At 36.3% G+C, this 13346-nt stretch overlaps 1 pseudogene; it reads left to right on the top strand.

Annotated features, from left to right (window-relative positions):
- The first annotated feature begins 12067 nt into the window (after window positions 1-12067).
- On the top strand, window positions 12068-12421 carry LOC120881700 (annotated as a pseudogene).
- Window positions 12422-13346: the final 925 nt, after the last annotated feature.

The following is a 13346-nucleotide window of genomic DNA, read 5'->3' as shown; positions in this document are numbered from 1 at the left end:
ATAGCTCAAGAATGTACCTCCACCACAGAATCCATACCTGGCACATGTTGGTAACTTGGGAAACATTTAGAAATCCCTGAAAAAATTTAACTGGAACTCATTAAACAAAAAATGATAGAAAAGCCCCACTGCTTGAATAGATTGTTGCCATAAAATGTATTTTATCTTACTGATATAAAGTATGGATTAACTGGCTAGAGGAGGAAAAATAACTGAAAACAAAAACACATTTAAAACAAAACAGTATTATGAAACCACCTTTTTTTATGAATGGAAAACAAGCCACTGCCAATCAACCATATTTGCTAAGAAAAACTAAGAAAGCTGGAAGATATGAAACATCTTGTTCAAAGGTACCACAAACCCAAGGAAATAAGCAGTTGAAGAAACTGGATCTCAGAAGAGAAGCCCAGAGAGTAAGACTCATATTTGGTACCATTTTTTCCTCCAGGCTTTTTACTGATTCAGAGGTGGTAACTAAGGTGCTAAGTAGAAAATTTGAGTTGAGAAGTTAAGCAGCTGATCAGGGCTCCCAGCAGTCTCACCAGCCCAGTGAACACATGGGGTTCATGGCCCACCCTGACAGAGAAAGTGAAAGTGAAAGTCAGTCATGTCCAACTCTTTGTGACCCCATGGACTGTATAGTCCATGGAATTCTCTAAGCTAGAATACTGGAGTGGGTAGCCTTTCCCTTCTCCAGGGGATCTTGCCAACCCAGGTATCAAATCCAGTCTCCCAAACTGCAGGTGAATTCTTTACCAGCTGAGCCACAAGGGAAGCCCAAGAATACTGGAGTGGGTAGCCTATCCCTTCTCCAGTGGATCTAGTGGACCCCAGAATCAAACCAGGGTCTCCTGCATTGCAGGCAGATTCTTTACCAACTGAGCTATCAGGGAAGCCCCAGGACCTAGTAAATAACAGAAGAGTTGATTTAGCATCCCTGATGGGCTATATCTTTAGTGTCAATGTGAGCCAGAAATGGAAAATTCCTCACAAAACATGACATGCATCTTCAAAAGGAGTGAATTACTGATTGAGATGAGAACTATCCAGAATTCCCACATTGTAGACAGACGCTTTACCATCTGAGCCACCACCATGCAAAATGTGGGGCTGGATGCAGCACAAGCGGGAATCAAGGTTGTCAGAAATATCAATAACTTCAGATATGCAGATGACACCACCCTTATGACAGAAAGTGAAGAGGAACTAAAGAGCCTCTTGATGAAAGTGAAAGAAGAGAGTGAAAAAGTTGGCTTAAAACTCAACATTCAAAAAATGAAGATCATGGCATCCAGTCCCAGTAGATGAGGAAACAATTGAAACAGTGACAGACTTTATTTTTGGGGACTCCCAAATCACTGCAGATGGCGACTGCAGCCATGAAATTAAAAGATGCTTGCTCCTTGTAAAAAGAGCTATGACAAACCTAGACAGCATATTAAAAAGCAGAGGCATTACTTTGCCGACAAAGTCCATCTAGTCAAAGCTATGGTTTTTCCAGGAGTCGTGTATAGATGTGAGAGTTGGACTATAAAGAAAGCTGAGCGGCAAAGAATTGGTGCTTTTGAACTGTGGTGTTACAGAAGACTCTTTAGAGTCCCTTGGACTTCAAGGAGATCAAACCAGTCAATCCTAAAGGAAATCAGTCCTGAATATTCATTGGAAGGACTGATGCTGAAGCTGAAACTCCAACACTTTGGCCATCTGATGCGAAGACCCTGATGCTGGGAAAGACTGAAGGCAGGAGGATAAGAGGATGACAGAGGATGAGATGGTTGGATGGCATCACCAACTCGATGGACATGAGTTTGAGCAAGCTCGGGGAGTAGGTGATGGACAGAGGCATGGCATGCTGCAGTTCATGGGGTCGCAAAGAGTAAGACATGACTGAGCGACAGAACTGAACTGAACTCATCACAACAGATACAGAAATACCATTTGATGCAATTTACCACTCATTTATGATTGAAAAGAAATACTCATGAATTTGTAGCAAATATTATACCTCCTAGCGAAACATTGAAAACCTCTCCCTGAGATGAGGAATGATTGAACATTTTAGGGAGGTCTTAGCCAGGGCACTAGTGCAAGAAAAGAGAAAAAATAAGGCATAAATATGGAAAAGGATGAAATTATTTTGGCCTTTTTAGCAAACTGCATATTTATGTTTCCAAACAAATTACCACAAAATTATCTTCTGTAATGTACTTTAACTTGTAGGTTCCTATTGTTAAAATCAATCTCTAGGTAATATATGCAAATAATAACTGAATTTATCAAGATTCATGGAAACCAGATGGTCAAACAAAAACCCATATTTCTGAGAAAGCAATTCTTAGTGAATTCTCTATATACATTTTAAGAAATGGCATGAAACTCTACAAAGCAAGTTTACATTTTAAAGGTGTTTTGAACATAATTATCAGATAACTGAATTGAACTTGAGAGTTATTATACCTCAATTATTATTGTCATTTTTTTGATATCATAGTGTTATGCCCACAGTCCAAGTCCCCACAGCTGAGAGAACAAGACATCCACGGCAATGCAAACGCAAAAAAGGGAATTTATTACTAGCTCGAGCCAGGGCCCAAGTCACATCCAGCGCAGTGGAGTGGAGCAAGGGCCCTGAGCCCTGAATTACAACAGTATTTATAGGTTTAAGACAAAGACAGGGAGTTGGCAGGGGTGGATTGGTTGCAAGAGTCCCTTAGCATCTACTAATTGGCTAGATTTTTGCGCGCGCGGGCTTTCTTAGGGGGGTTTTCATCCTCATCCTGATAAGCTTGAACCTAGCTACAGGGAGTATACTGATTGGTTGAGTTCTGGTGCCAGCGGAGGATGATCTCAGCTCCTCCTTGGCAATAACTCAGCCCCTCTGTAAAGGAGACTTAGGCCTACCTTGGCCCCCTGAAGCCTGTCATGGCACCTGTTTGGTCCTAACAATAGTAATAGATGCTCCAGAATATAAAATAAGATTGATGGTATACTGAGAGGGTAACATGCAGGAAGGCCAAGGGTCTCCAAACAGAGGAAATAGGTTGGAAGTGTCAGACATTTTTATCTCACTTAAGCCGCAAGAGGAAACAAACTAGTGATATTTTTTTATTCTCTATACAAATTTAAAAGGAGGTTTCTCTTAAAATACTGTGTTGCCATAATGACACCTGGTTTCACCTGAAGTTAACTATTCTCAAACCTTGAGTTAACCAATGCATTTTTCTTATGGAAATGTTTGTCTTAAGCTATGTTAATATACTATGCATTTACCCTAGATTCTGTCTTCAAGTCAGTTCCGCCTAATGGCTCAGAACCTACTTGACAAACCATTATGTTATACTCAGACATTGTTCCCCTAATCCATGTAAACGAAACTATTTGTATGGTAATCTGCCTTTCTACAAGATTCAAGTCAATCATTTTATGGCCTGGGATGAATCGTCTGGTGCCAAGATTATTCCAAAATACATCTTGTGGATGAGGGGCCTGGTGCCATTCTGAGTTTTAAGACATTCCTTTCTTTGATTAACAGACTGCTAGTGACTATATAACATCCAGCTGAAAACTAGCAGGGGGGCACTCTTTCTGCCCCCTTCTGATGCCTATGTCAGAAGCTTTCTCTATCTCCTTTATACTTTAATAAAAATATTACACAAAAGCTCTGAGCAATCAAGCCTTGTCTCTGGCCCTAGATTGAAATATTCTCCTCCAGAGGCCAAGAATCCCAGCGTCTTTTCGTGGGTGAGCAACAACCTTTCAATACTACGTTTAATCCAGGAGAAAAATGAAAAGAGCACTCTTTGTGACAAGTTTACTTAACAGCCTCTATTCACTGATCTCATTTACAAACTAGAGCTCAGCTTTTTTACAGAACTGCTGTTTTTTTAAAGTGGATCACAATTAAATCTTTCTACAAAACTTCTTTATGTTTTTCTTATTGTATCACTTCTTTCAAACGGTTTTCTATTTTTGTCTTTAGCGTAACTTTTAATCTTTCCTGTTATACATTGAAAAGGAAAATATTTTAAACTAATCATATGCATTCATGCATTTCTTTGATTTCCTTTTACTAATTATAAATTTGGCATGTACTAAGTATAAAATTTCCCCCAAAATACATGTATATCTCTTCACAGAAGTAACCATGACTAACAGTGAAATGTGTATATAAACAAATACACACTTGCAAATGTAATATACTTATACACATGTACACACATGTGAAATAAATTGCAATTTATTTTTTATTAGGAATATGACTTGGAGATGTCTTCTTCAAGTATACAAGAACTGTCTAGCTGTAATTTATCTAATAGTCATGGTAAGAACACACTATAACTTACCTAAAATAGATCTTTAATCATTTTTAAGCATACTTTTATGTAATTTGTGAGTAGTTTTGTTGAGTATAGTACTAGAAGGAAAATTACTATTTGAAAAGAGTAGGAAATTTTTCAAATTTGCTTTAAAATACCATTTTAATTTTCAAAAATTTACCCAGTATCATTTTTTTCTCCCTCAAGACAAAAAGTGTCTTACTATCTGTTTAAAATGCAATGACTATTGAGTATACTCGAAATAGTAATTGGCCATTTATATTTGCTTTTACTGTGAGACACTGAATGTACAAACTGACAATGACCAGACCATATACAAAAATAGAACTGTCACCCACAGCTCTGCAGCAAGAAGCCAGTGAAGTCAAACCACAGATTCTGCATCAACTGGTCCAAAACAGGGAGGACCTAATCAGTAATGGCCAATTTCCTTAATTTCTGCCCCTACTCCTAACTTAGGATGAATGAGAGGAAGACAAGTATGATTCCTGAAGCAAACATGTATGATGTTCCACTTCTAATTATCTGGACTCTACTTTCCCCAGACTAACAACCTCTAGTTAGGGCACACGTGAAGTCTTCCCTTTTCTCCACCATAAAGCTTTCCCACATACCTACTTGCCTTCATGTCTCTGCCAAATACAAATGACATTGTCTGATTTCCTGCTTTATAGTAAGTTCTGAATAAGTAGCGTGTTCTTGTTCTTATATTGATGGTCTTCATTTATTTCCAGAATTGCTTGATTATTTTACTATTCCATTTGTTAAAGAAATAGTCTAACATTTCATAAATATTTTAAAAATCAAACTTATTATATATTAATCATATGTATATATACTTGTTGCTTTCATATACATAGAGCTTGTTATGAATTTATTCCAATATGTACTATATTTATATAAATCATTTCAGATATAGACTGCCTGCCAAATTGAATGCTGTTACATAGCATATAATTACTATAAACATTTTCTTTTATGTTGTATGAAACACTTTATTATTGTTTATCAACAGTTTTATTTGTTCTCATACAATTTCTCATGTATGTCAACATTAGCATCAAATTAACTTCACATGAGAATGTATGTAACATTTTAATCTATATCAATATGTGTAGACATTTATATATATAGACAAAGTAAATAATGACTATTTTTATATTTGTAAAATATTTCTTAACATGAATTTTTTTTTAGCTTTTTTATTACTATTGTTAATCCAATAATCTATCTATTTACACAAATGGAAAAATTTGGATTGATAAAATGGCAGTTAAAATGTTTAAATATTTTATCACTATACTATATATGGGACATCTATGTGAAATATGTAGACATTAGTTAAGTTTATAAGTATATACCAAAAAAAACTTCTGAAAAATAAAGCACCAGTAATGATTAAAATGATGACTGCACTCTCAAAAGAATCCTTAGACAAATGGCAATAATGGAGCAACATCTTTCCAATGCTGAAAGGAAAATTAAACTATCAACCCAAAATTCTTTATCTATCAAAGTTACCTTTCCAAACAGAGTGAAATGAGATGCAGACACATAAAAAATGTTTAAGACAATTTGTCCCTGGCCAAAAATAATATATACCCTATAGGAAGTTCTTTAGGCTCAACTGGAAAAATATCTAATAGAAACTACAAAAAGGAGAGAAGAGCACTGAATAGGGAAGGTATGTGGCTAAACATAAAATAATACTTTTTTCCCATTATTTCTGTTTAAAAAGGTGATTCCCTGAAGTAAAAATGAAGTAGCACTTTGGATGTAAAATACATAATTTGCAAAATTAATCTGTCAACAAGCTTTGTGCATTTACTGAATATACAATAGATTTAAGAAAATTAAAGGGTGAAAATAAATTATTATATATAATCAATTTAAGTTTTAAAATAGGAACATTTAAATAAAATATTTGACAAAAGAGCAAAATGGGAGAATAAATGGATTGATCCTGTTGTAAGGCTACTCATACAGAAACTGGTACTATCTTAACTCTAAATAGACCAAGATAATTTAAAGATCCACATGCCAATTCTTTGAGTAACCAGTATATATAATACAAGTAAGTGCGTATGTGAGTGTGTACTCAGTTACTTTAGTCGTGCCCTACTTTTTTGGGACCCTATGGACCATAGCCTACCAGGCTTCTCTGTCCATGGGATTCTCCAGGCAAGAATACTGGAGTGGTTTGCCAGGCCCTTCTCCAGGGGACCTTCTCCACCCAGTGATCGAACCCACATCTTTTGCATCTCCTGCATTGGGAGGCAAGTTCTTTACCACCAGTGCCACCTGGAAAGCCCACAGGTAAGTATTCTGGATATTATTACAGCATAAAAGATTACTATAAAATTTATCTTTTATAATATACTCTGTATTTACTTGTCTGTTTTCCTTTAGGCTACATTTCAATAATGTACCTTCACATGCATACCTAGCACATATAGGAAACAAGAAACATTCTGGCAAAGGATAGGAAAACTGAATCTAGGAGGAAAAATAATTAAAACTAAAACGTATTTCAAAAAATAGCATGTGCAGGGCTGTCTTCTTCCAGTAATGGTAGACTAGCCATTTCTGCCCAACCATCCCACTGAGAAAAACTAGGAAAGCTGGTAGATGTTAAACATTTTGTTCAAAGGTATCACAAACCCAAAGGAAGCAAGCATTTGAAGAAACTGGATCTTAGAAGAAAAACCCAGGCAATGAGACACAAATTTGGTACCCCTCTTCCCCACAAGCCTTTTGCTAATCCAAAGGAGGTGACTAACAACACAGGATGCCAAGAAAAAAGTTGCAGCTGCTAACCTAAGCAGCTGATCTGGGCTTCCAGTCCTCTCACCAAGCCAAGGAACACAGAAGGGAACACAGACTGGGTTCAAGGCCCACCCTGGCAGAGAGGCTCTGGAAAACAACCAGGGGTGAATTTAACATCCTTAATAAATGTCAATATAAACCTGAAATAGAAAATTATTCATAAAACCTGAGACCCAACTTCAGAAGACTCAACCACTGATTATAATGAGATGAACTGTTCCTACACTGGGAGGCAGCTGCCTCCCAGAAACAAAAGGAAATACCCACTGAAGGAAGATAAAAGCATCCAGTTATCTCCATATCTCCAATTATCTCTATAGTATTTCATTTTTTTTTTTTTTCAATTATCTCTATAGTATTTCATAGATAAATTTCTGAAAGCAATAAACTATAACTGTACATTCAAAGGGCTTCCCTAGTGGCTCAGACAGTAAAGAATTCACCTGCAATGGCAGGAGACCCAGCTTCCATCCCTGGGTCAGGAAGATCCCCTGGAGAAGGGAATGAAAGGATTAGTATCAGGTCTGCAATCCACTTTTTCCCCCTCACGAGGGACTCCTGGGACAGAAAGAACAAGGACTTAGTTACATCTGTGCAATTTAGAGTGGCAGTGACAGAGCACTGCCCACCTATCAGAAATGCTACCATTAACAACACTAACCAGAATAAGCGCTGCAAGTATATAGAATAACTGGGTCTCTAATATACTGCTCTCCAAGCAAGAATATTAGAGTGGGTAGTCATTCCCTTCTCCAGGAGATTTTCCTGACCCATGGATCAAACCCGGGTCTCCTGCACTTCAGGCAGATTCTTTATCATCTGAGCCACCGGGGAAGCCCAGATACACTGCTGCTGCTGCTGCTGCTGCTGCTAAGTCGCTTCAGTCGTGTCTGACTCTGTGCGACCCCATAGACAGCAGCCCACCAGGCTCCACCATCCCTGGATTCTCCAGGCAAGAACACTGGAGTGGGTTGCCATTACCTTCTCCAATGCATGCTAATAAGTGTGTAAAATAATATAATCAAATTACAAAGCAGTTTAGTATTTTCTACAGTATCTCAAAGAAACACATATCATGTAACCCAACAATTCCATTCCTTGATGTTTATACAAGAAAAAAATGAAAGTATATATGCACACAAAGAATTGCATGAAGAAGTTCATAGAGTGAAAGAGAACAGAACTTGACTGGATCAGAAGGAGGAAAAATTCAAAGGTGCATATGGAAACCTGGGAGGGGGATAAATGTGTTTATCATCTTAATTGTGGTAAAAGTGTTAGTTGCTCAGTCATGTCTGACTCTTTGTGACCCAATGGATTGTAGCCCACCAGGCTCCTCTGCCCACGGGATTTCCCAGGCAAGAATACTGGAGTGGCTAGCCATTCCCTTCTCTAGGGGATCTTCCCGACCCAGGGATTGAACGCAGGTCTCCTGCACTGCAGGCAGATTCTTCACCATCTGAACCACTAGGGAGACCCTAACTGTGGTGAGGATTTTACAAATATATAAATATCTCAAAAGTTACATTATTTCAAAGTTGTGTAGCTCATTTTAAGTCAATTACATCTGGTGGCTCAGCTGGTCAAGAATCTGCCTATAATGTGGGAGACCTGGGTTTGATCCCTGGGTCGGGAAGATCCCCTGGAGAAGGGAATGGCCACCCACTCTAGTATTCTGGCCTGGAGAATTCCATGGACTGTGTAGTCCATGAGGTCCCAAAGAGTTGGACATGACTGAGCAACTTTCACTTTCACTCACACCTAAGAAAGGCTGTTAAAAATGTGTGGGGTCCACCAAAATGTGTCTAAAGAAACATTTTAGCATTAAAAGTAGAGGAAGAAACACTGAAATTTGGAGATCTGATAAGGCACCTCAAAAACGGAGAGGCAAAGAGCTGATTTAAACAAGCAAAAAAAGATAGTGGATTTAAAAGAATTAGAATTAGCTAATGAAATTCAGAAAAATATATACATTGATAAACCCCAAAATTCTTTTCAGGGGGGTTAAATGGTTAAAAAATTATAATTCCTGTCAAAACTGACCACACACAAAGGAAGATATACATTATCAACACCAGGAATATAGAATGGATCATCACTGTAGATGCTTGAGATCTTTATATAATATTTGAAATTATATGATGTGACAAAATTCCAGAAAAATACACTGCAACAAAACAAGAAATTTTCAAAATCTTATAGATTTTAATTGAATTCATAATAAAATTCCTTCCTACAAATGATTTCTACAGTCTGATGCCTGATTGTGTAAACTTTCCAATAAAATCGGAAATAAATAATACCAGTCTTGCTCAATCCATTACATGGAATAGAAATAATAAAAACACTAACCAAAATATTTAATGACATCCTTATAAATTTTACAGTAAACTGACAAAAGCAGTATAGGAAAGGAAAATTGATATTCATCATGACAACATAAGAAAAAAAATTCTTATGAATCCAAATACATTTCAATTGTTATTACCCATGAACAAACTGAGTTTAATCCAAACCTGAATTCTTAAGTGACTTAATATTTTAACATCAATTCTCAACAAAAGACAAATAACCCTGTCAATTTCACTACAAACTACAGACAAACCATCAGGCAAATTTACCATCCAGTTATGAGTTTTAAAAAAGCCTCAGAACACTAAAGCAAATATCATGATTAGTAATATAACATTGAGAAACACAACCTGAGATAAGAATGGAGGCAAGGATGCCTATTAATACTAGTTCTTTTCAACATTTTATGGAGGTCTAGTGGCAACCCACTCCAATGTTCTTGCCTGGAGACAGGGGAGCCTGGTGGGCTGCTGTCTATGGGGTAGCTCAGAGTCGGACACGACTGAAGTGACTTAGCAGCAGCAGGGGTGACAATGCATGCAAAAGTTAAAAATGCATAAATAATTGACAAGAAAAGAAATGAACACAGCTTTATTCAGTTGGATATTTATGTTTCCAGAATATCTCAAAATAATCTACATGTAACAGATTAGAATTAATAACTGCATTTAGCAATATTGCTCGATTCCACACAGTTAAATCTAAACACATTTTTCTAAAGAACAGCAATTCTCACTAAACATTTCATACACATCATAAGAAATGGCATGAAAACTCTATACAACAAGATTACAGTTTTGTCTTTTTCTGTACACTGATCAGATAAAAATTGAGAGGATTTTGACCCTGATTACTGCTGTCACTTTTCCTGATATCATGGCAAGAGAAGCTCCTGTATATTAAGTAAATTCTACATGTTACACCTGACATTTAATCCCAGTAGAACAGTGAAAAAAGCATTCTTTCTGACACTTTTATTTATCGCCCCCAGTACAATGATTTCAATGACTAATTAGAGGTCTGTTTTTTATAAATGGTTAACATAAAAATTAAATTTTTGTCCACATATATTTTCTATATTTTTTCATATTATTTCTTTCCCATCCACCTCTGCCATAATTCTGCTTTTAAGCATAACTTCTCACTGTATCATACTACTTATAAAAATAGACAGTTAAAAAGAATCACCAGTAATATGCTGCCACCAAACTATTTTATTTTATTGATTAAAAGATGTGTGGTCAGTGTAAAATTTCCAAAAAACACAGATCTATATCCTTTGACAGAAGTAACCATGATTAGCAATGAAGAGTGTACCTGAACAAACATACATACAAATATACATTTATATAAGTAATATTTACTTGTAAACACATGTGAAATAAACTTGCTTGCTTTTTATTAAAAATATGTCCTGGATATATCTTCTGCAATTGTATAAGATCTATTTGGGTATAAAATCTGCAATGCATTTATAGTATGAATACAATATAGTATACTAGAAATAGCTGTTGTGCCTTTTTGTAGCCATATTTATATACATATCTTCTACAAATTCTGTCAGATACAGTCATAGAAAGCCAATTATGGAGGAAAAGGGTAGGTAAATTTAAGGTATTGGTAAAAAATAGCAAATTAATTTCCAGAAACTCAGTACCATTTTATATGCCCTCCAAATTCTGGTTATGTACAGTCTGTGGAGATTTTTTATGCATTTTAGTAAGAAAAAAATACATTGCCTTTTGCTATTTTTAATAAAATATTTTTGCTCTTGCTATATTTTATTGCTATTGTCATTCCAATAAATTATCCTTTTATTTACACAAATGGAAAATTTAGAATTGACAAAACAGCTATTTAAATTTTAAAATATTTCACTAGTAAACGTCTTTTAGATATTCATATGAAATATAAAGAATATTAGTGAAGTGTACAAAAATTAAAACTTCTGAGAAAGATACGTTACCTCCCTAGAAACGACAATGGTGGCCTTCTCAACAGAATCCATAGAAAACCGAGATAATGGAGCAGAATCTTTCTGATACTAAACAAAAAAAATAAAATGTCAGTAGAATTCTCCATCTGGCAAAATTATCTTTCCAAGCTAACAGTGAATTAAGACATATCCATATAAACACACCTGAGTCAATTTGCCGGCGGACAACCCGTAATTTATGTTATTACCGGAAGTTCTACCGGATATGAACGGAAATATGGAAACGGAGAACCACAGTGACCTGTGACCTGTGCTTGAAAAGCACATGGTGGCGGACCAACACGGCGCCCTCTGCTGGTGATGGCTGATAATGTCAGTTTCATTATATAGCATCACAACTGTTGCACTGTATTGGTTACAAAGATTCACTAGGCTTGACCTACAATCTTGATAGGAGCCATGAAACGCATCTCTTGAAGGAAAGGAGAAGAATGTGTGGAGAGGTTTTCAAATGGCCATAGGGGTGTGTCCTTGGGCTTAGAGAGTGGGGCATTCCGCTTGCGGCTTGAAGCAGGAACTACTCAGTCGTTCGAGGAGAAGGAACGATTTAAAAATGGGTGACGCTGAGAAGGACAAGATTTCTGTTCGGAAGTGTGCCCAGTACCATACTGTGGAAAAGGGAAGCAAGCACAAGACTGGGCCAAATCTCCATGGTCTGTTTGGGTGAAAGGTCAAGCTGCTGGATTCTCTTACACGAATCCCAACAAGAACAAAGGCATCACCTGGGGAGAGGAGACACTGATGGATCACTTGAAGAATCACATGAAGTGCATTCCTGGAACAAAAGTGATGTTCACTGGGATTAAGAAGAAGGGAGAAAGAGAAGACGATAGTTTATCTCAAAAAAGCTACTAATGATAATAGTTGTCCACTGACTTGTTTATTACAAAACGGAAATGTCTCATGACTTTTTATGTGTACCATATTTAAATTGATCTCATACACTAGAATTCAGATCGTGAATGACTGATGGAATATTTCTGTTGGACAGTCCTGATTTAAATAACATTGGCTTGTGGCTTAATGAATATGGTCAGCTTTTTGAATTTTGATAGTAATTCCAGTTCAACAAGGATTATCACTGTTTTCCCTTTCTAAAGAGATGATTGAACTTGAATCAGAAATGTCAAACTTTTCAGGAAGATGGTGAATGCCTTCTCAGACCCTACAGGAGATTGGTTTTATGCTCAGATTTCCATAACTGGTATATATATATATATATATATATATATATATATATACACACACTGAGAAGGTCCCTTCACTGTCTCATAGACTTGCATGAGAGTCCCCTGTGTTTCAAGTTGTGTTCATTAGCCTATTTATGCAAGGGCTAAAGACACACTGACAATGTCCACTGTATCTTTTTGGTCTTAACTATCCCAATTTAATTAAAATTCTTTATCTAAAATACTGCCTTTTACTTAATGAAAGACATTTTAGTATGGTTTATGTATAACATCAAATAAAGAATATTTGGTACCTCACATTTTATAGATGATCTTTAAGGTCAGATGCTTTTAAAATTCATGTGATAAGATATGATAGCAAACTTTGCTTTTGCATTCTTCATGAAGTCAGACTAAGTTATAATTCAGGATTGTCTTTTAAACAGGAATTCAGAAACACAACTGTAGAACTACTTATATGTGGGTGATTGGTAATGATGCTTTAGCCAGCTCATTAGAAAAGTTAAAGAAGAGGAGCTATATCATTAGCATAGATTTGTAAACTATCCGATCAGAGGGCTTAAGAATTAAAAACAAAGTCAGAGATTAAAAAAAAGTTTTTTTAATAAACTGCCACAAATAAAAATTCAAAAGAGGAATTTA

Source organism: Oryx dammah, unplaced genomic scaffold (assembly GCF_014754425.2).
Source record: "Oryx dammah isolate SB20612 unplaced genomic scaffold, SCBI_Odam_1.1 HiC_scaffold_23, whole genome shotgun sequence".
Taxonomy (NCBI): domain Eukaryota; kingdom Metazoa; phylum Chordata; class Mammalia; order Artiodactyla; family Bovidae; genus Oryx; species Oryx dammah.
This window is presented reverse-complemented; position numbering and strand designations above follow the sequence as displayed.